The 22,531-nt window shown below is 58.1% G+C and overlaps 1 pseudogene; it reads right to left on the bottom strand.

Annotated features, from left to right (window-relative positions):
• Positions 1-18,945: 18,945 nt before the first annotated feature.
• Positions 18,946-19,064, bottom strand: LOC134629909 (5S ribosomal RNA; annotated as a pseudogene).
• Between the last annotated feature and the right edge of the window lie 3,467 nt (positions 19,065-22,531).

The raw sequence follows: 22,531 nt of genomic DNA, 5'->3' as shown, positions 1-22,531 counted from the left end.
GGCCCTGGGGTGATGAACATGGCCTCATCCAGCAGCACAGCCCTTGGTGTGTTGTAGACGGCCTCATCCAGATCCACAGGCCCTTGTGTGATGTAATTGGCCTCAGCCAGCAGCACAGGCCCTGGTGTGGTGTCCATAGCCTCAGCCAGCAGCACAGGTCCTGTGTGGTTTAGGTGACCTCAGCCAGAAGCACAGCACGTGGTGTGATGAACATTGCCTCATCCAGCAGCACAGTCCCTGTTGTGTTGTACACGTCCTCAGCCAGAGTCACAGGCCCTGGTGTGGTGTCCATGGCCTCAGCCAGTAGCACAGGTCCTGGTGTGGTTTAGGTGGCGTCAGCCAGAAGCACAGGCCCTGGTGTGGTGTAGCTGACTTCAGCCTGAGCCACAGGCCCTGGTGTGGTGTCCATAGCCTCATCCAGCAGCACAGGTCCTAGAGTGGTGTAGGTGGCCTCAGCCAGCATCAGAGACCCAGGAGTGATGAACATGGCCTCATCCAGCAGCACAGCCCTTGGTGTGTTGTAGACGGCCTCTTCCAGAGCCACAGGACCATGGTGTGGTGTAGGTTGCCTCAGCCAGATCCACAGGCCCTGGTGTGGTGTACTTGGCCTCAACCAGCAGCACAGGCCCTGGTGTGGTGTAGGTGGCCTAAGCCGGCTGCACAGGTCCTGTGAGGTGTCGTTTGCCTCAGCGGGCTGCACAGGTCCTGTGAGGTGTCGTTTGCCTCAGCCAGTAGCACAGGCCCTGATGTGGTGTCCATGGCCTCAGCCAGTAGCACAGGCCCTGGTGTGATGTAGACGGCCTCAGCCAGAGCCTCAGGCCCTGGTTTGGTGTAGGTGGCCTAAACTGGCTGCACAGGTCCACAGCCAGAAGCACATGCCCTGGTGTGGTGTAGTTGGCCTCAGCCAGAAGCACAGACACTGGTGTGGTGTACATAGCATCAGCCAGCAGCACAGGTCCTAGTGTGGTTTAGGTGGCCTCATCCAGATCCACAGGCCCTTGTGTGATGTAATTGGCCTCAGCCAGAGCCACAGGCCCTGGTGTGGTGTCCATAGCCTCAGCCAGCAGCACAGGTCCTGTGTGGTTTAGGTGGCCTCAGCCAGAAGCACAGCACGTGGTGTGATGAACATTGCCTCATCCAGCACCACAGTCCCTGGTGTGGTGTCCATGGCCTCAGCCAGTAGCACAGGTCCTGGTGTGGTTTAGGTGGCGTCAGCCAGAAGCACAGGCCCTGGTGTGGTGTAGCTGACTTCAGCCTGAGCCACAGGCCCTGGTGTGGTGTCCATAGCCTCATCCAGCAGCACAGGTCCTAGTGTGGTGTAGGTGGCCTCAGCCAGCATCAGAGACCCAGGAGTGATGAACATGGCCTCATCCAGCAGCACAGCCCTTGGTGTGTTGTAGACGGCCTCTTCCAGAGCCACAGGACCATGGTGTGGTGTAGGTTGCCTCATCCAGAGCCACAGGCCCTGTGTGGTGTACAAGCCTCAGCCAGAGCCAAAGGCCCTGGGGTGGTGTCCATAGCCTCAGCCAGCAGCACAGGCCCTGGTGTGGTGTCCATGGCCTCAGCCAACAACACAGGGCCTGTTGTGGTGTACATGGCCTCAGACACAGCCACATGCCCTGGTGTGGTGAAGTTGGCCTCAGCTAGCAGCACAGGCCCTGGTGTGGTGTCCATAGCCTCATCCAGGAGCACAGGCCCTGTGTGGTGTACATTGCCTCAGACAAAGACACAGGTCCTGGTGAGGTGTCCATGGCCTCAGCAAGAAGCACAGGCCCTGGTGTGATGTAGACGGCCTCAGCCAGAGCCTCTGGCCCTGCTTTGGTGTAGATAGCCTAAACCGGCTTCACAGGTCCACAACCAGCAGCACAGCCCTTGGTGTGTTGTAGACGGCCTCTTCCAGAGCGACAGTCCAAGTTGTGGTGTAGGTTGCCTCAGCCAGCAGCGCAGGACCTGTGTGGTGTACATGGCCTCAACCAGAGCCACAGGCCCTGTGTGGTGTACATGGCCTCAACCAGAGCCACAGGCCCTGTGTGGTGTACATGGCCTCAGCCAGATCCACAGGCCGTGGTGTGGTGTACTTGGCCTCAACCAGCAGCACAGGCCCTGGTGTGGTGTAGGTGGCCTAAGCCGGCTGCACAGGTCCTGTGAGGTGTCGTTGGCCTCAGCCAGTAGCACAGGCCCTGATGTGGTGTCCATGGCCTCAGCCAGTAGCACAGGCCCTGGTGTGATGTAGACGGCCTCAGCCAGAGCCTCAGGCCCTGGTTTGGTGTAGGTGGCCTAAACTGGCTGCACAGGTCCACAGCCAGAAGCACATGCCCTGGTGTGGTGTAGTTGGCCTCAGCCAGAAGCACAGACACTGGTGTGGTGTACATAGCATCAGCCAGCAGCACAGGTCCTAGTGTGGTTTAGGTGGCCTCAGCCAGTAGCACAGGCCCTGGGGTGATGAACATGGCCTCATCCAGCAGCACAGCCCTTGGTGTGTTGTAGACGGCCTCATCCAGATCCACAGGCCCTTGTGTGATGTAATTGGCCTCAGCCAGAGCCACAGGCCCTGGTGTGGTGTCCATAGCCTCAGCCAGCAGCACAGGTCCTGTGTGGTTTAGGTGGCCTCAGCCAGAAGCACAGCACGTGGTGTGATGAACATTGCCTCATCCAGCAGCACAGTCCCTGGTGTGGTGTCCATGGCCTCAGCCAGTAGCACAGGTCCTGGTGTGGTTTAGGTGGCGTCAGCCAGAAGCACAGGCCCTTATGTGGTGTAGCTGACTTCAGCCTGAGCCACAGGCCCTGGTGTGGTGTCCATAGCCTCATCCAGCAGCACAGGTCCTAGTGTGGTGTAGCTGGCCTCAGCCAGCATCAGAGACCCAGGAGTGATGAACATGGCCTCATCCAGCAGCACAGCCCTTGGTGTGTTGTAGACGGCCTCTTCCAGAGCCACAGGACCATGGTGTGGTGTAGGTTGCCTCATCCAGAGCCACAGGCCCTGTGTGGTGTAGGTTGCCTCATCCAGAGCCAAAGGCCCTGGGGTGGTGTCCATAGCCTCAGCCAGCAGCACAGGCCCTGGTGTGGTGTCCATGGCCTCAGCCAACAACACAGGGCCTGTTGTGGTGTACATGGCCTCAGACAGAGCCACATGCCCTGGTGTGGTGTAGTTGGCCTCAGCTAGCAGCACAGGCCCTGGTGTGGTGTCCATAGCCTCATCCAGGAGCACAGGCCCTGTGTGGTGTACATTGCCTCAGACAAAGACACAGGCCCTGGTGAGGTGTCCATGGCCTCAGCAAGAAGCACAGGCCCTGGTGTGATGTAGACGGCCTCAGCCAGAGCCTCTGGCCCTGCTTTGGTGTAGATAGCCTAAACCGGCTTCACAGGTCCACAACCAGCAGCACAGACCTTGGTGTGTTGTAGACGGCCTCTTCCAGAGCGACAGTCCAAGTTGTGGTGTAGGTTGCCTCAGCCAGCAGCGCAGGACCTGTGTGGTGTACATGGCCTCAACCAGAGCCACAGGGCCTGTGTGGTGTACATGGCCTCAACCAGAGCCACAGGCCCTGTGTGGTGTACATGGCCTCAGCCAGATCCACAGGCCCTGGTGTGGTGTACTTGGCCTCAACCAGCAGCACATGCCCTGGTGTGGTGTAGGTGGCCTAAGCCGGCTGCACAGGTCCTGTGAGGTGTCGTTTGCCTCAGCCAGTAGCACAGGCCCTGATGTGGTGTCCATGGCCTCAGCCAGTAGCACAGGCCCTGGTGTGATGTAGACGGCCTCAGCCAGAGCCTCAGGCCCTGGTTTGGTGTAGGTGGCCTAAACTGGCTGAACAGGTCCACAGCCAGAAGCACATGCCCTGGTGTGGTGTAGTTGGCCTCAGCCAGAAGCACAGACACTGGTGTGGTGTACATAGCATCAGCCAGCAGCACAGGTCCTAGTGTGGTTTAGGTGGCCTCAGCCAGTAGCACAGGCCCTGGGGTGATGAACATGGCCTCATCCAGCAGCACAGCCCTTGGTGTGTTGTAGACGGCCTCATCCAGATCCACAGGCCCTTGTGTGATGTAATTGGCCTCAGCCAGCAGCACAGGCCCTGGTGTGGTGTCCATAGCCTCAGCCAGCAGCACAGGTCCTGTGTGGTTTAGGTGGCCTCAGCCAGAAGCACAGCACGTGGTGTGATGAACATTGCCTCATCCAGCAGCACAGTCCCTGTTGTGTTGTACACGGCCTCAGCCAGAGTCACAGGCCCTGGTGTGGTGTCCATGGCCTCAGCCAGTAGCACAGGTCCTGGTGTGGTTTAGGTGGCGTCAGCCAGAAGCACAGGCCCTGGTGTGGTGTAGCTGACTTCAGCCTGAGCCACAGGCCCTGGTGTGGTGTCCATAGCCTCATCCAGCAGCACAGGTCCTAGTGTGGTGTAGGTGGCCTCAGCCAGCATCAGATACCCAGGAGTGATGAACATGGCCTCATCCAGCAGCACAGCCCTTGGTGTGTTGTAGACGGCCTCTTCCAGAGCCACAGGACCATGGTGTGGTGTAGGTTGCCTCATCCAGAGCCACAGGCCCTGTGTGGTGTACAAGCCTCAGCCAGAGCCAAAGGCCCTGGGGTGGTGTCCATAGCCTCAGCCAGCAGCACAGGTCCTGTGTGGTTTAGGTGGCCTCAGCCAACAACACAGGGCCTGTTGTGGTGTACATGGCCTCAGACAGAGCCACATGCCCTGGTGTGGTGTAGTTGGCCTCAGCTAGCAGCACAGGCCCTGGTGTGGTGTCCATAGCCTCATCCAGGAGCACAGGCCCTGTGTGGTGTACATTGCCTCAGACAAAGACACAGGCCCTGGTGAGGTGTCCATGGCCTCAGCAAGAAGCACAGGCCCTGGTGTGATGTAGACGGCCTCAGCCAGAGCCTCTGGCCCTGCTTTGGTGTAGATAGCCTAAACCGGCTTCACAGGTCCACAACCAGCAGCACAGCCCTTGGTGTGTTGTAGACAGCCTCTTCCAGAGCGACAGTCCAAGTTGTGGTGTAGGTTGCCTCAGCCAGCAGCGCAGGACCTGTGTGGTGTACATGGCCTCAACCAGAGCCACAGGCCCTGTGTGGTGTACATGGCCTCAACCAGAGCCACAGGCCCTGTGTGGTGTACATGGCCTCAGCCAGATCCACAGGCCCTGGTGTGGTGTACTTGGCCTCAACCAGCAGCACAGGCCCTGGTGTGTTGTAGACGGCCTCAGACAGTGCGACAGGCCCTGGTGAGGTGTCCATGGCCTCAGCAAGAACCACAGGCCCTGGTGTGATGTAGACGGCCTCATCCAGAGCCTCTGGCCCTGGTTTGGTGTAGATAGCCTAAACCGGCTGCACAGGTCCACAGCCAGAAGCACAGGCCCTGGTGTGGTGAAGTTGGCCTCAGCCAGAAGCACAGGCCCTGGTGTGGTGTAGCTGACGTCAGCCAGAGCCACAGGCCCTGGTGTGGTGTCCATAGCCTCATCCAGCAGCACAGCCCTTGGTGTGTTGTAGATGGCCGATTCCAGCACCACAGGCCCAGTTGTGGTGTAGTTGCCTCAGCCAGCAGCGCAGTACTTGTGTGGTGTACATGGCCTCAACCAGAGCCACAGGCCCTGTGTGGTGTACATGGCCTCAGCCAGAGCCAAAGGCCCTGGTGTGGTGTAGGTGGCCTAAGCCGGCTGCACAGGCCCTGGTGTGATGTAGTTTGCCTCATCCAGTAGCACAGGCCCAGGGGTGATGAACATGGCCTCACCCAGCAGCACAGCCCTTGGTGTGTTGTAGACGGCCTCACCCAGAGCCACAGGCTCAGTGTGCTGTACATTGCCTCAGCCAGCAGCACAGGCCTTGGTGTGGTGTCCATGGCCTCAGCCAGAGCCACAGGCCATGGTGTGGTGTAGTTGGCCTCAGCTAGCAGCACAGGCCCTGGTGTGGTGTCCATAGCCTCATCCAGGAGCACAGGCCCTGTGTGGTGTACATTGCCTCAGACAAAGACACAGGCCCTGGTGAGGTGTCCATGGCCTCAGCAAGAAGCACAGGCCCTGGTGTGATGTAGACGGCCTCAGCGAGAGCCTCTGGCCCTGCTTTGGTGTAGATAGCCTAAACCGGCTTCACAGGTCCACAACCAGCAGCACAGCCCTTGGTGTGTTGTAGACGGCCTCTTCCAGAGCGACAGTCCAAGTTGTGGTGTAGGTTGCCTCAGCCAGCAGCGCAGGACCTGTGTGGTGTACATGGCCTCAACCAGAGCCACAGGGCCTGTGTGGTGTACATGGCCTCAACCAGAGCCACAGGCCCTGTGTGGTGTACATGGCCTCAGCCAGATCCACAGGCCCTGGTGTGGTGTACTTGGCCTCAACCAGCAGCACAGGCCCTGGTGTGGTGTAGGTGGCCTAAGCCGGCTGCACAGGTCCTGTGAGGTGTCGTTTGCCTCAGCCAGTAGCACAGGCCCTAATGTGGTGTCCATGGCCTCAGCCAGTAGCACAGGCCCTGGTGTGATGTAGACGGCCTCAGCCAGAGCCTCAGGCCCTGGTTTGGTGTAGGTGGCCTAAACTGGCTGAACAGGTCCACAGCCAGAAGCACATGCCCTGGTGTGGTGTAGTTGGCCTCAGCCAGAAGCACAGACACTGGTGTGGTGTACATAGCATCAGCCAGCAGCACAGGTCCTAGTGTGGTTTAGGTGGCCTCAGCCAGTAGCACAGGCCCTGGGGTGATGAACATGGCCTCATCCAGCAGCACAGCCCTTGGTGTGTTGTAGACGGCCTCATCCAGATCCACAGGCCCTTGTGTGATGTAATTGGCCTCAGCCAGCAGCACAGGCCCTGGTGTGGTGTCCATAGCCTCAGCCAGCAGCACAGGTCCTGTGTGGTTTAGGTGGCCTCAGCCAGAAGCACAGCACGTGGTGTGATGAACATTGCCTCATCCAGCAGCACAGTCCCTGGTGTGGTGTCCATGGCCTCAGCCAGTAGCACAGGTCCTGGTGTGGTTTAGGTGGCGTCAGCCAGAAGCACAGGCCCTGGTGTGGTGTAGCTGACTTCAGCCTGAGCCACAGGCCCTGGTGTGGTGTCCATAGCCTCATCCAGCAGCACAGGTCCTAGTGTGGTGTAGGTGGCCTCAGTCAGCATCAGATACCCAGGAGTGATGAACATGGCCTCATCCAGCAGCACAGCCCTTGGTGTGTTGTAGACGGCCTCTTCCAGAGCTACAGGACCATGGTGTGGTGTAGGTTGCCTCATCCAGAGCCACAGGCCCTGTGTGGTGTACAAGCCTCAGCCAGAGCCAAAGGCCCTGGGGTGGTGTCCATAGCCTCAGCCAGCAGCACAGGTCCTGTGTGGTTTAGGTGGCCTCAGCCAACAACACACGGCCTGTTGTGGTGTACATGGCCTCAGACAGAGCCACATGCCCTGGTGTGGTGTAGTTGGCCTCAGCTAGCAGCACAGGCCCTGGTGTGGTGTCCATAGCCTCATCCAGGAGCACAGGCCCTGTGTGGTGTACATTGCCTCAGACAAAGACACAGGCCCTGGTGAGGTGTCCATGGCCTCAGCAAGAAGCACAGGCCCTGGTGTGATGTAGACGGCCTCAGCCAGAGCCTCTGGCCCTGCTTTGGTGTAGATAGCCTAAACCGGCTTCACAGGTTCACAACCAGCAGCACAGCCCTTGGTGTGTTGTAGACAGCCTCTTCCAGAGCGACAGTCCAAGTTGTGGTGTAGGTTGCCTCAGCCAGCAGCGCAGGACCTGTGTGGTGTACATGGCCTCAACCAGAGCCACAGGCCCTGTGTGGTGTACATGGCCTCAACCAGAGCCACAGGCCCTGTGTGGTGTACATGGCCTCAGCCAGATCGACAGGCCCTGGTGTGGTGTACTTGGCCTCAACCAGCAGCACAGGCCCTGGTGTGTTGTAGACGGCCTCAGACAGTGCGACAGGCCCTGGTGAGGTGTCCATGGCCTCAGCAAGAACCACAGGCCCTGGTGTGATGTAGACGGCCTCATCCAGAGCCTCTGGCCCTGGTTTGGTGTAGATAGCCTAAACCGGCTGCACAGGTCCACAGCCAGAAGCACAGGCCCTGGTGTGGTGAAGTTGGCCTCAGCCAGAAGCACAGGCCCTGGTGTGGTGTAGCTGACGTCAGCCAGAGCCACAGGCCCTGGTGTGGTGTCCATAGCCTCATCCAGCAGCACAGCCCTTGGTGTGTTGTAGATGGCCGATTCCAGCACCACAGGCCCAGTTGTGGTGTAGTTGCCTCAGCCAGCAGCGCAGTACTTGTGTGGTGTACATGGCCTCAACCAGAGCCACAGGCCCTGTGTGGTGTACATGGCCTCAGCCAGAGCCAAAGGCCCTGGTGTGGTGTAGGTGGCCTAAGCCGGCTGCACAGGCCCTGGTGTGATGTAGTTTGCGTCAGCCAGTAGCACAGGCCCAGGGGTGATGAACATGGCCTCACCCAGCAGCACAGCCCTTGGTGTGTTGTAGACGGCCTCACCCAGAGCCACAGGCTCAGTGTGCTGTACATTGCCTCAGCCAGCAGCACAGGCCTTGGTGTGGTGTCCATGGCCTCAGCCAGAGCCACAGGCCATGGTGTGGTGTAGTTGGCCTCAGCTAGCAGCACAGGCCCTGGTGTGGTGTCCATAGCCTCATCCAGGAGCACAGGCCCTGTGTGGTGTACATTGCCTCAGACAAAGACACAGGCCCTGGTGAGGTGTCCATGGCCTCAGCAAGAAGCACAGGCCCTGGTGTGATGTAGACGGCCTCAGCCAGAGCCTCTGGCCCTGCTTTGGTGTAGATAGCCTAAACCGGCTTCACAGGTCCACAACCAGCAGCACAGCCCTTGGTGTGTTGTAGACAGCCTCTTCCAGAGCGACAGTCCAAGTTGTGGTGTAGGTTGCCTCAGCCAGCAGCGCAGGACCTGTGTGGTGTACATGGCCTCAACAAGAGCCACAGGCCCTGTGTGGTGTACATGGCCTCAACCAGAGCCACAGGCCCTGTGTGGTGTACATGGCCTCAGCCAGATCCACAGGCCCTGGTGTGGTGTACTTGGCCTCAACCAGCAGCACAGGCCCTTGTGTGGTGTAGGTGGCCTAAGCCGGCTGCACAGGTCCTGTGAGGTGTCGTTTGCCTCAGCCAGTAGCACAGGCCCTGATGTGGTGTCCATGGCCTCAGCCAGTAGCACAGGCCCTGGTGTGATGTAGACGGCCTCAGCCAGAGCCTCAGGCCCTGGTTTGGTGTAGGTGGCCTAAACTGGCTGCACAGGTCCACAGCCAGAAGCACATGCCCTGGTGTGGTGTAGTTGGCCTCAGCCAGAAGCACAGACACTGGTGTGGTGTACATAGCATCAGCCAGCAGCACAGGTCCTAGTGTGGTTTAGGTGGCCTCAGCCAGTAGCACAGGCCCTGGGGTGATGAACATGGCCTCATCCAGCAGCACAGCCCTTGGTGTGTTGTAGACGGCCTCATCCAGATCCACAGGCCCTTGTGTGATGTAATTGGCCTCAGCCAGAGCCACAGGCCCTGGTGTGGTGTCCATAGCCTCAGCCAGCAGCACAGGTCCTGTGTGGTTTAGGTGGCCTCAGCCAGAAGCACAGCACGTGGTGTGATGAACATTGCCTCATCCAGCAGCACAGTCCCTGGTGTGGTGTCCATGGCCTCAGCCAGTAGCACAGGTCCTGTTGTGGTTTAGGTGGCGTCAGCCAGAAGCACAGGCCCTGGTGTGGTGTAGCTGACTTCAGCCTGAGCCACAGGCCCTGGTGTGGTGTCCATAGCCTCATCCAGCAGCACAGGTCCTAGTGTGGTGTAGGTGGCCTCAGCCAGCATCAGATACCCAGGAGTGATGAACATTGCCTCATCCAGCAGCACAGCCCTTGGTGTGTTGTAGACGGCCTCTTCCAGAGCTACAGGACCATGGTGTGGTGTAGGTTGCCTCATCCAGAGCCACAGGCCCTGTGTGGTGTACAAGCCTCAGCCAGAGCCAAAGGCCCTGGGGTGGTGTCCATAGCCTCAGCCAGCAGCACAGGTCCTGTGTGGTTTAGGTGGCCTCAGCCAACAACACAGGGCCTGTTGTGGTGTACATGGCCTCAGACAGAGCCACATGCCCTGGTGTGGTGAAGTTGGCCTCAGCTAGCAGCACAGGCCCTGGTGTGGTGTCCATAGCCTCATCCAGGAGCACAGGCCCTGTGTGGTGTACATTGCCTCAAACAAAGACACAGGCCCTGGTGAGGTGTCCATGGCCTCAGCAAGAAGCACAGGCCCTGGTGTGATGTAGACGGCCTCATCCAGAGCCTCTGGCCCTGCTTTGGTGTAGATAGCCTAAACCGGCTTCACAGGTCCACAACCAGCAGCACAGCCCTTGGTGTGTTGTAGACAGCCTCTTCCAGAGCGACAGTCCAAGTTGTGGTGTAGGTTGCCTCAGCCAGCAGCGCAGGACCTGTGTGGTGTACATGGCCTCAACCAGAGCCACAGGCCCTGTGTGGTGTACATGGCCTCAACCAGAGCCACAGGCCCTGTGTGGTGTACATGGCCTCAGCCAGATCCACAGGCCCTGGTGTGGTGTACTTGGCCTCAACCAGCAGCACAGGCCCTGGTGTGGTGTAGGTGGCCTAAGCCGGCTGCACAGGTCCTGTGAGGTGTCGTTTGCCTCAGCGGGCTGCACAGGTCCTGTGAGGTGTCGTTTGCCTCAGCCAGTGGCACAGGCCCTGATGTGGTGTCCATGGCCTCAGCCAGTAGCACAGGCCCTGGTGTGATGTAGACGGCCTCAGCCAGAGCCTCAGGCCCTGGTTTGGTGTAGGTGGCCTAAACTGGCTGCACAGGTCCACAGCCAGAAGCACATGCCCTGGTGTGGTGTAGTTGGCCTCAGCCAGAAGCACAGACACTGGTGTGGTGTACATAGCATCAGCCAGCAGCACAGGTCCTAGTGTGGTTTAGGTGGCCTCAGCCAGTAGCACAGGCCCTGGGGTGATGAACATGGCCTCATCCAGCAGCACAGCCCTTGGTGTGTTGTAGACGGCCTCATCCAGATCCACAGGCCCTTGTGTGATGTAATTGGCCTCAGCCAGAGCCACAGGCCCTGGTGTGGTGTCCATAGCCTCAGCCAGCAGCACAGGTCCTGTGTGGTTTAGGTGGCCTCAGCCAGAAGCACAGCACGTGGTGTGATGAACATTGCCTCATCCAGCACCACAGTCCCTGGTGTGGTGTCCATGGCCTCAGCCAGTAGCACAGGTCCTGGTGTGGTTTAGGTGGCGTCAGCCAGAAGCACAGGCCCTGGTGTGGTGTAGCTGACTTCAGCCTGAGCCACAGGCCCTGGTGTGGTGTCCATAGCCTCATCCAGCAGCACAGGTCCTAGTGTGGTGTAGGTGGCCTCAGCCAGCATCAGAGACCCAGGAGTGATGAACATGGCCTCATCCAGCAGCACAGCCCTTGGTGTGTTGTAGACGGCCTCTTCCAGAGCCACAGGACCATGGTGTGGTGTAGGTTGCCTCATCCAGAGCCACAGGCCCTGTGTGGTGTACAAGCCTCAGCCAGAGCCAAAGGCCCTGGGGTGGTGTCCATAGCCTCAGCCAGCAGCACAGGCCCTGGTGTGGTGTCCATGGCCTCAGCCAACAACACAGGGCCTGTTGTGGTGTACATGGCCTCAGACACAGCCACATGCCCTGGTGTGGTGAAGTTGGCCTCAGCTAGCAGCACAGGCCCTGGTGTGGTGTCCATAGCCTCATCCAGGAGCACAGGCCCTGTGTGGTGTACATTGCCTCAGACAAAGACACAGGTCCTGGTGAGGTGTCCATGGCCTCAGCAAGAAGCACAGGCCCTGGTGTGATGTAGACGGCCTCAGCCAGAGCCTCTGGCCCTGCTTTGGTGTAGATAGCCTAAACCGGCTTCACAGGTCCACAACCAGCAGCACAGCCCTTGGTGTGTTGTAGACGGCCTCTTCCAGAGCGACAGTCCAAGTTGTGGTGTAGGTTGCCTCAGCCAGCAGCGCAGGACCTGTGCGGTGTACATGGCCTCAACCAGAGCCACAGGCCCTGTGTGGTGTACATGGCCTCAACCAGAGCCACAGGCCCTGTGTGGTGTACATGGCCTCAGCCAGATCCACAGGCCGTGGTGTGGTGTACTTGGCCTCAACCAGCAGCACAGGCCCTGGTGTGGTGTAGGTGGCCTAAGCCGGCTGCACAGGTCCTGTGAGGTGTCGTTGGCCTCAGCCAGTAGCACAGGCCCTGATGTGGTGTCCATGGCCTCAGCCAGTAGCACAGGCCCTGGTGTGATGTAGACGGCCTCAGCCAGAGCCTCAGGCCCTGGTTTGGTGTAGGTGGCCTAAACTGGCTGCACAGGTCCACAGCCAGAAGCACATGCCCTGGTGTGGTGTAGTTGGCCTCAGCCAGAAGCACAGACACTGGTGTGGTGTACATAGCATCAGCCAGCAGCACAGGTCCTAGTGTGGTTTAGGTGGCCTCAGCCAGTAGCACAGGCCCTGGGGTGATGAACATGGCCTCATCCAGCAGCACAGCCCTTGGTGTGTTGTAGACGGCCTCATCCAGATCCACAGGCCCTTGTGTGATGTAATTGGCCTCAGCCAGCAGCACAGGCCCTGGTGTGGTGTCCATAGCCTCAGCCAGCAGCACAGGTCCTGTGTGGTTTAGGTGGCCTCAGCCAGAAGCACAGCACGTGGTGTGATGAACATTGCCTCATCCAGCAGCACAGTCCCTGTTGTGTTGTACACGGCCTCAGCCAGAGTCACAGGCCCTGGTGTGGTGTCCATGGCCTCAGCCAGTAGCACAGGTCCTGGTGTGGTTTAGGTGGCGTCAGCCAGAAGCACAGGCCCTGGTGTGGTGTAGCTGACTTCAGCCTGAGCCACAGGCCCTGGTGTGGTGTCCATAGCCTCATCCAGCAGCACAGGTCCTAGTGTGGTGTAGGTGGCCTCAGCCAGCATCAGATACCCAGGAGTGATGAACATGGCCTCATCCAGCAGCACAGCCCTTGGTGTGTTGTAGACGGCCTCTTCCAGAGCCACAGGACCATGGTGTGGTGTAGGTTGCCTCATCCAGAGCCACAGGCCCTGTGTGGTGTACAAGCCTCAGCCAGAGCCAAAGGCCCTGGGGTGGTGTCCATAGCATCAGCCAGCAGCACAGGTCCTGTGTGGTTTAGGTGGCCTCAGCCAACAACACAGGGCCTGTTGTGTTGTAGACGACCTCAGACACTGCGACAGGCCCTGGTGAGGTGTCCATGGCCTCAGCAAGAACCACAGGCCCTGGTGTGATGTAGACGGCCTCATCCAGAGCCTCTGGCCCTGGTTTGGTGTAGATAGCCTAAACCGGCTGCACAGGTCCACAGCCAGAAGCCTCAGGCCCTGGTGTGGTGAAGTTGGCCTCAGCCAGAAGCACAGGCCCTGGTGTGGTGTAGCTGACGTCAGCCAGAGCCACAGGCCCTGGTGTGGTGTCCATAGCCTCATCCAGCAGCACAGCCCTTGGTGTGTTGTAGATGGCCGATTCCAGCACCACAGGCCCAGTTGTGGTGTAGTTGCCTCAGCCAGCAGCGCAGTACTTGTGTGGTGTACATGGCCTCAACCAGAGCCACAGGCCCTGTGTGGTGTACATGGCCTCAGCCAGAGCCAAAGGCCCTGGTGTGGTGTAGGTGGCCTAAGCCGGCTGCACAGGCCCTGGTGTGATGTAGTTTGCCTCAGCCAGTAGCACAGGCCCAGGGGTGATGAACATGGCCTCACCCAGCAGCACAGCCCTTGGTGTGTTGTAGACGGCCTCACCCAGAGCCACAGGCTCAGTGTGCTGTACATTGCCTCAGCCAGCAGCACAGGCCTTGGTGTGGTGTCCATGGCCTCAGCCAGAGCCACAGGCCATGGTGTGGTGTAGTTGGCCTCAGCTAGCAGCACAGGCCCTGGTGTGGTGTCCATAGCCTCATCCAGGAGCACAGGCCCTGTGTGGTGTACATTGCCTCAGACAAAGACACAGGCCCTGGTGAGGTGTCCATGGCCTCAGCAAGAAGCACAGGCCCTGGTGTGATGTAGACGGCCTCAGCCAGAGCCTCTGGCCCTGCTTTGGTGTAGATAGCCTAAACCGGCTTCACAGGTCCACAACCAGCAGCACAGCCCTTGGTGTGTTGTAGACGGCCTCTTCCAGAGCGACAGTCCAAGTTGTGGTGTAGGTTGCCTCAGCCAGCAGCGCAGGACCTGTGTGGTGTACATGGCCTCAACCAGAGCCACAGGGCCTGTGTGGTGTACATGGCCTCAACCAGAGCCACAGGCCCTGTGTGGTGTACATGGCCTCAGCCAGATCCACAGGCCCTGGTGTGGTGTACTTGGCCTCAACCAGCAGCACAGGCCCTGGTGTGGTGTAGGTGGCCTAAGCCGGCTGCACAGGTCCTGTGAGGTGTCGTTGGCCTCAGCCAGTAGCACAGGCCCTGATGTGGTGTCCATGGCCTCAGCCAGTAGCACAGGCCCTGGTGTGATGTAGACGGCCTCAGCCAGAGCCTCAGGCCCTGGTTTGGTGTAGGTGGCCTAAACTGGCTGCACAGGTCCACAGCCAGAAGCACATGCCCTGGTGTGGTGTAGTTGGCCTCAGCCAGAAGCACAGACACTGGTGTGGTGTACATAGCATCAGCCAGCAGCACAGGTCCTAGTGTGGTTTAGGTGGCCTCAGCCAGTAGCACAGGCCCTGGGGTGATGAACATGGCCTCATCCAGCAGCACAGCCCTTGGTGTGTTGTAGACGGCCTCATCCAGATCCACAGGCCCTTGTGTGATGTAATTGGCCTCAGCCAGCAGCACAGGCCCTGGTGTGGTGTCCATAGCCTCAGCCAGCAGCACAGGTCCTGTGTGGTTTAGGTGGCCTCAGCCAGAAGCACAGCACGTGGTGTGATGAACATTGCCTCATCCAGCAGCACAGTCCCTGGTGTGGTGTCCATGGCCTCAGCCAGTAGCACAGGTCCTGGTGTGGTTTAGGTGGCGTCAGCCAGAAGCACAGGCCCTTATGTGGTGTAGCTGACTTCTGCCTGAGCCACAGGCCCTGGTGTGGTGTCCATAGCCTCATCCAGCAGCACAGGTCCTAGTGTGGTGTAGCTGGCCTCAGCCAGCATCAGATACCCAGGAGTGATGAACATGGCCTCATCCAGCAGCACAGCCCTTGGTGTGTTGTAGACGGCCTCTTCCAGAGCCACAGGACCATGGTGTGGTGTAGGTTGCCTCATCCAGAGCCACAGGCCCTGTGTGGTGTACAAGCCTCAGCCAGAGCCAAAGGCCCTGGGGTGGTGTCCATAGCCTCAGCCAGTAGCACAGGCCCTGGGGTGATGAACATGGCCTCAGCCAACAACACAGGGCCTGTTGTGGTGTACATGGCCTCAGACAGAGCCACATGCCCTGGTGTGGTGTAGTTGGCCTCAGCTAGCAGCACAGGCCCTGGTGTGGTGTCCATAGCCTCATCCAGGAGCACAGGCCCTGTGTGGTGTACATTGCCTCAGACAAAGACACAGGCCCTGGTGAGGTGTCCATGGCCTCAGCAAGAAGCACAGGCCCTGGTGTGATGTAGACGGCCTCAGCCAGAGCCTCTGGCCCTGCTTTGGTGTAGATAGCCTAAACCGGCTTCACAGGTCCACAACCAGCAGCACAGCCCTTGGTGTGTTGTAGACGGCCTCTTCCAGAGCGACAGTCCAAGTTGTGGTGTAGGTTGCCTCAGCCAGCAGCGCAGGACCTGTGTGGTGTACATGGCCTCAACCAGAGCCACAGGGCCTGTGTGGTGTACATGGCCTCAACCAGAGCCACAGGCCCTGGTGTGGTGTACTTGGCCTCAACCAGCAGCACATGCCCTGGTGTGGTGTAGGTGGCCTAAGCCGGCTGCACAGGTCCTGTGAGGTGTCGTTTGCCTCAGCCAGTAGCACAGGCCCTGATGTGATGTAGACGGCCTCAGCCAGAGCCTCAGGCCCTGGTTTGGTGTAGGTGGCCTAAACTGGCTGAACAGGTCCACAGCCAGAAGCACATGCCCTGGTGTGGTGTAGTTGGCCTCAGCCAGAAGCACAGACACTGGTGTGGTGTACATAGCATCAGCCAGCAGCACAGGTCCTAGTGTGGTTTAGGTGGCCTCAGCCAGTAGCACAGGCCCTGGGGTGATGAACATGGCCTCATCCAGCAGCACAGCCCTTGGTGTGTTGTAGACGGCCTCATCCAGATCCACAGGCCCTTGTGTGATGTAATTGGCCTCAGCCAGCAGCACAGGCCCTGGTGTGGTGTCCATAGCCTCAGCCAGCAGCACAGGTCCTGTGTGGTTTAGGTGGCCTCAGCCAGAAGCACAGCACGTGGTGTGATGAACATTGCCTCATCCAGCAGCACAGTCCCTGTTGTGTTGTACACGGCCTCAGCCAGAGTTACAGGCCCTGGTGTGGTGTCCATGGCCTCAGCCAGTAGCACAGGTCCTGGTGTGGTTTAGGTGGCGTCAGCCAGATGCACAGGCCCTGGTGTGGTGGAGCTGACTTCAGCCTGAGCCACAGGCCCTGGTGTGGTGTCCATAGCCTCATCCAGCAGCACAGGTCCTAGTGTGGTGTAGGTGGCCTCAGCCAGCATCAGATACCCAGGAGTGATGAACATGGCCTCATCCAGCAGCACAGCCCTTGGTGTGTTGTAGACGGCCTCTTCCAGAGCCACAGGACCATGGTGTGGTGTAGGTTGCCTCATCCAGAGCCACAGGCCCTGTGTGGTGTACAAGCCTCAGCCAGAGCCAAAGGCCCTGGGGTGGTGTCCATAGCCTCAGCCAGCAGCACAGGTCCTGTGTGGTTTAGGTGGCCTCAGCCAACAACACAGGGCCTGTTGTGGTGTACATGGCCTCAGACAGAGCCACATGCCCTGGTGTGGTGTAGTTGGCCTCAGCTAGCAGCACAGGCCCTGGTGTGGTGTCCATAGCCTCATCCAGGAGCACAGGCCCTGTGTGGTGTACATTGGCTCAGACAAAGACACAGGCCCTGGTGAGGTGTCCATGGCCTCAGCAAGAAGCACAGGCCCTGGTGTGATGTAGACGGCCTCAGCCAGAGCCTCTGGCCCTGCTTTGGTGTAGATAGCCTAAACCGGCTTCACAGGTCCACAACCAGCAGCACAGCCCTTGGTGTGTTGTAGACAGCCTCTTCCAGAGCGACAGTCCAAGTTGTGGTGTAGGTTGCCTCAGCCAGCAGCGCAGGACCTGTGTGGTGTACATGGCCTCAACCAGAGCCACAGGCCCTGTGTGGTGTACATGGCCTCAACCAGAGCCACAGGCCCTGTGTGGTGTACATGGCCTCAGCCAGATCCACATGCCCTGGTGTGGTGTACTTGGCCTCAACCAGCAGCACAGCCCTTGGTGTGGTGTAGTCTGCCTCATCCAGAGCCACAGGCTCTGTGTGGTGTACATGGCCTCAGCCAGCAGCACAGGCCTTGGTGTGGTGTCCATGGCCTCAGCCAGTAGCACAGGCCCTGGTGTGATGTAGACGGGCTCAGCCAGAGCCACAGGCCATGGTGTGGTGTAGGTGGCCTAAGCTGGCTGCACAGGTCCACAGCCAGCAGCACAGGCCCTGGTGTGGTGTACATGGCCTCATCTAGAGCCTCAGGCCATGGTGTGGTGTAGATGGTCCCAGCCAGAGCCACAGGCCCTTGTGTGGTGTAGTTGGCCTCAGCCAGCAGCAAAGGCCCTGGTGTGGTGTCTATAGCCTCAGTCAGCAGCACAGGTCCTGTGTGGTGTAGGTGGCCTCAGCCAGAAGCACAGGACCCTTGTGTGATGAACATTGCCTCATCCAGCAGCACAGTCCTTGGTGTGTTGTAGACGGCCTCAGCCAGAGCCACAGGCCCTGGTGTGGAGTACATGGCCTCAGACAAAGCCACAGGCCCTGGTGAGGTGTCCATGGCCTCAGCCAGTAGCACAGGTCCTGGTGTGATGTAGACGGCCTCAGCCAGAGCCTCAAGCCCTGGTTCGGTGTAGGTGGCCTAAACCGGCTGCACAGGTCCACAGCCAAAAGCACAGGCCCTGGTGTGGTGTAGTTGGCGTCAGCCAGAAGCACAGGCCCTGGTGTGGTGTAGCTGACGTCAGCCACAGCCACAGGCCCTGGTGTGGTGTCCATAGCCTCATCCAGCAGCACAGGTCCTAGTGTGGTGTTGGTGGCCTCAGCCAGCAGCAGAGGCCCGGGGGTGATGAACATGGCCTCATCCAGCAGCACAGCCCTTGGTGTGTTGTAGACGGCCTCTTCCAGAGCCACAGGACCATGGTGTGGTGTCCATAGCCTCAGCCCTCAACACAGTCCTTGGTGTGGTGTAGGTGGCCTAAGCTGGCTGCACAGGTCCACATCCAGTAGCACAGGCCCTGGTGTGGTGTAGGTGGCCTCTGCCAGAAGCACAATCCCTGGTTTGGTGTACATGGCCTCAGCTAGAAGCACAGGCCCTGGTTTGTTTTAGCTGGCCTCAGCCAGAGCCACAGACCCTGGTGTGGTGTAGGTGGCCTCAGCCAGAACCAAATGCCCTGGTGTGGTGTACGTTGCCTCACCCAGCAGCACAGGCCCTGTGTGGTGTACATGGCCTCAGCCAGAGACAAAGGCCCTGGTGTGGTGTAGTTTGCCTCAGCCAGAGCCACAGGCCCTGGTGTGGTGTTCATGGCCTCAGCCAGAGCCAAATGCCCTGGTGTGGTGTCCATAGCCTCAGCCAGCAGCACAGGTCTTGGTGTGGTGTCCATGGCCTGAGCCAGAGCCACAGGCCCTGGTGTGGTGTAGGTGGCCTAAGCTGGCTGCACAGGTCCACAACCAGAAGCACAGGCCCTGGTGTAATGTAAACGGCTTCAGCACAGGCCACAGGCCCTGGTGTAATTTAGATGACCTATGTTAGCAGAATAGGCCTCGGTGTGGAGCGGATGGCCTCTCCCGGCAGCACAAGACATTGCTGAAAACAGCCAAAAGGAATGTCGTTAATGTGGCCTCATTAATGGACAACTGCTTTTGTTCTTTCAACACCCTCCTTCTCTGGATCAAAACCAGCTCAGTTACATGAAAAGCAATTGCTTACAGCACCTGGTATTCCCAGGCTGTCTCACATCCAAGCACTAACCAAGCCCAACCTTGCTTAGCTTCCGAGATCAGACGAGATCGGGCGTACTCAAGGCGGTATGGCCGTAAGCTGCTGGCTCCAGCACAAAGCGTCAATTTTTGGAATCAAGTGGTGAGGTGGCCAGTACTCGCAATTACAAACACAAGCCTCCAATTTAACTACAGTGTTAATGGTAACTGCATGCTTGCCTAATACCCTAACCAAAGGACTCATTGTAGCCTTTGACCAGCAGCACAGGCCCTGGTGTGGTGTACATGGCCTCAGCCAGAGCCACAGGCCCTGTTGTGGTGTACATGGCCTCAGCCAGCAGCACAGGCCCTGGTGTGGTGTACATGGCCTAAGCCAGCAGCACACGTCCTGGTGTGGTGTCCATGGCCTCAGCCAGCAGCACAGGCCCAGGTGTGTTGTAGACGGCCTCAGAGAAAGCCACAGGCCCTGGTGAGGTGTCCATGGCCTCAGCCAGCAGCACAGGCCCTGTGTAGTGTACATGGCCTCAGCCAGAGCCACAGGCCCTGGTGTGGTGTAGTTTGCCTCAGCCAGCAGCACAGCCCTTTTTGTGTTGTAGACGGCCTCTTCCAGTACACAGGTCAATGACTAAATTTTTTAAAATTTTCATTGTTAGTGGGCTAAAGCAGTTAATTAAGAGTAGTCTAAGATAAATGTAAACACTGTAATTTCATTATTTTAATAAACCATGTAACTTGGATGGATTAGATGCCGGCGTGACCACAGTGCACACGTCTGATGTCGCTCATAGTGGTCCAAGTGATCCACTCAGAGAGTCTGTGTGTGCGCTCAGACACATTAAAAATTAGAGGGAACATTGGCTGAGGCCATCGAAATTACAGCAGGGACAGTGCTTCCTGTATCTTCACCAATCTTCACCACAACAGGGCCTGAGCTGTTGGCTGAGGCCATTCACATTACACCAGGGCCTGTGCTGTTAGCTGATACCATCAACATTTCTCCAGGGCCTGTGTTTCTGGCTTAGGCCAACTACATTTCAACAGGGCCTGTGCTGCTTGTTGATGCCATCCACATTACACCAGGGTCTGTGCTGCTGGCCAATACTGTCCACATTTCACCAGAGCTACTGTACTTGGTTAGAGACGTCTAAATTTCACCAGGGCCTGTGTTTCTGGCTTAGGCTAACTACATTTATCCAGGGTCTGTGCTGCTCGTTGATGCCATCGTCATTAGACCAGGGCCACTGTTGTTGGCTGGGGACATCCACATTTCACCAGGGCCTGGGTTTCGGGCTTAGGCCAACTAAATTTATCCAGGGCCTGTGCTGCTCGTTGATACCATTCACATTACACCAGCGGCTGTGTTGTTGGCTGAGGCAATCGACATTACGTCAGGGCCTGTGCTGTTGGCTTAGGCCGTCAACATTCAACCAGGGCCTGTGTTTCTGGCTTAGGCCAAATAAATTTCACCAGTGCCTTAGGTGCTCGTTGATGCCATCCACATTACACCAGGGCCTGTGGTGCTGGCTGATTGCAGACAAATTTCACCAGTACCTGTGCTTCTGGCTTAGGCCATCTATATTTCACCAGGGCCTGTACTGCTTGTTGATGCCATCCACATTACATCAGGACCTGTGGTGCTGGCTTATACCATCCACATTTCTCCAGGGCAAGTGCTCCCTGTGATGCCATCTTCACCACACCAGCATTCTCTCTCTGTGATGAGAATGGCCTCAGCCAGAAGAACAGGCCATTCTCATCACACCAGCACCTGTGCTTCTGGTTAAGGCCATCTTCACCAGACCAGGGTCTGTGCTACTGGCTGATGCCATCCACGTTACACCGGGGCCAGTGCTTCCTGTGAGGCCATCTTCCCCAAAACAAGGGCCTGTGCTGCTGGCTGAGGACATATTCACCAGACCAGGTCCTGTGCTGCTGGCTGAGGCCAAATACAATTCACCAAGGCCAGTGTTGTTAGCTGGGGCCATCCACATTACACCAGGGACAGTGCTTCCTGTGAGACCATCTTCACCACACCAGGGCCTGTGCTGTTGGCTGAGGGTATCCACATTACACCAGGGCCTGTGGTGCTGGCTGATTGCAGACAAATTTCACCAGGGTCTGTGCTGCTGGCTTAGGCCATCCATATTTCACCAAGGCCTGTGCTGCAGGTTGATGGCATTCACATTTCACCAGGGCCTGTGATGCTGGCCGATAACATCCAAATTTCACCAGGGCCAGTGATTTTGGCTGAGGTCATCCACAGGGCCTGTGGTGCTGGATGATACCATCCACATAACACCAGGGACAGTGCTTCCTGTGAGGCCATCTTCACGACACAAGGGCCTGTACCTTTGGCTGAGGCCATCCGCATTACACCAGGGCCTGTGCTGCTCGTTGATGCCATTCACATTACACCAGGGCCTGTGTTGTTGGCTGAGGCAATCGACATTATGCCATGTCCTGTGGTGCCTGCTGATACTATAAATATCTCACCTAGGCCAATGTTGTTGGCTGATACCATCCATATTACACCAGGGCCTGTGCTGCTGGCATAGGCCAACTACATTTCACCAGGGCCTTTGCTGCTCGTTGATGCCATCCACATTACACCAGGGCCTGTGGTGCTGGCCGATACCGTCCACATTTCACCAGGGCCACTGTTGTTGGCAGGGGACATCCACATTACACCAGGGCCTGTGTTTCGGGCTTAGGCCAAATAAATTTATCCAGGGTCTGTGCTGCTCGTTGATGCCTTTCACATTACACAAGCGCCTGTGTTGTTGGCTGAGGCAATCGACATTACGCCAGGGCCTGTGCTGTTGGCTTAGGCCATCAACATTCAACCAGGGCCAGTGTTTCTGGCTTAGGCCAAATAAATTTCACCAGTGCCATAGGTGCTCGTTGATGCCATCCACATTACACCAGGGACTGTGATGCTGGCTGATACCTTCCACACAACACCAGTGCATGTGCTGTTTGCTGAGGCCATCCACATTACACCAGGTCCTGTGGTGCTGGATGATACCATCCACATTACATCAGGGCCAGAGTTGTTGACTAAGGCCATCCACAATTCACCAGGGCCAGTGTTGTTGGCTGAGGCCATCCACATTACACAGTGGCCTGTGGTGCTGGCTTATACCATCCGCATTTCACCAGGGCCAGTGTTGTTGGCTGATACCATCCACTATACACCAGGGCCAATGCTGCTGGCTGGGGCCATCCAAATTACACCAGAGTCAGTGCTTCCTGTGAGGCCTTCTTCACCACACAAGGGCCTGTACATTTGGCTGAGGGCATCCGCATTTCACCAGTGTCAGAGCTACTCGTTGATGCCATCCACATTACACCAGGGACTGTGGTGCTGGCCAATACCATCCACATTTCACCAGGTCCAGTGTTGTTGGTTGGGGCCATCCACATTACAACAGGGACAGTGCTTCCTGTGAGGCCATCTTCACCACACCAGGGCCTTTGCTATTGGCTGAGGATATCCACATGACACCCTGGTGTCATGTGGATATGTGGCCAGTGATTCCTCTGAGGCAATCTTCCACAACACCAGGCT

Source organism: Pelmatolapia mariae, linkage group LG6, assembly GCF_036321145.2.
Source record: "Pelmatolapia mariae isolate MD_Pm_ZW linkage group LG6, Pm_UMD_F_2, whole genome shotgun sequence".
Lineage (NCBI taxonomy): Eukaryota > Metazoa > Chordata > Actinopteri > Cichliformes > Cichlidae > Pelmatolapia > Pelmatolapia mariae.
Note: the sequence above shows the minus strand (reverse complement) of the source record. Positions and strands in the feature narration are given on the sequence as shown.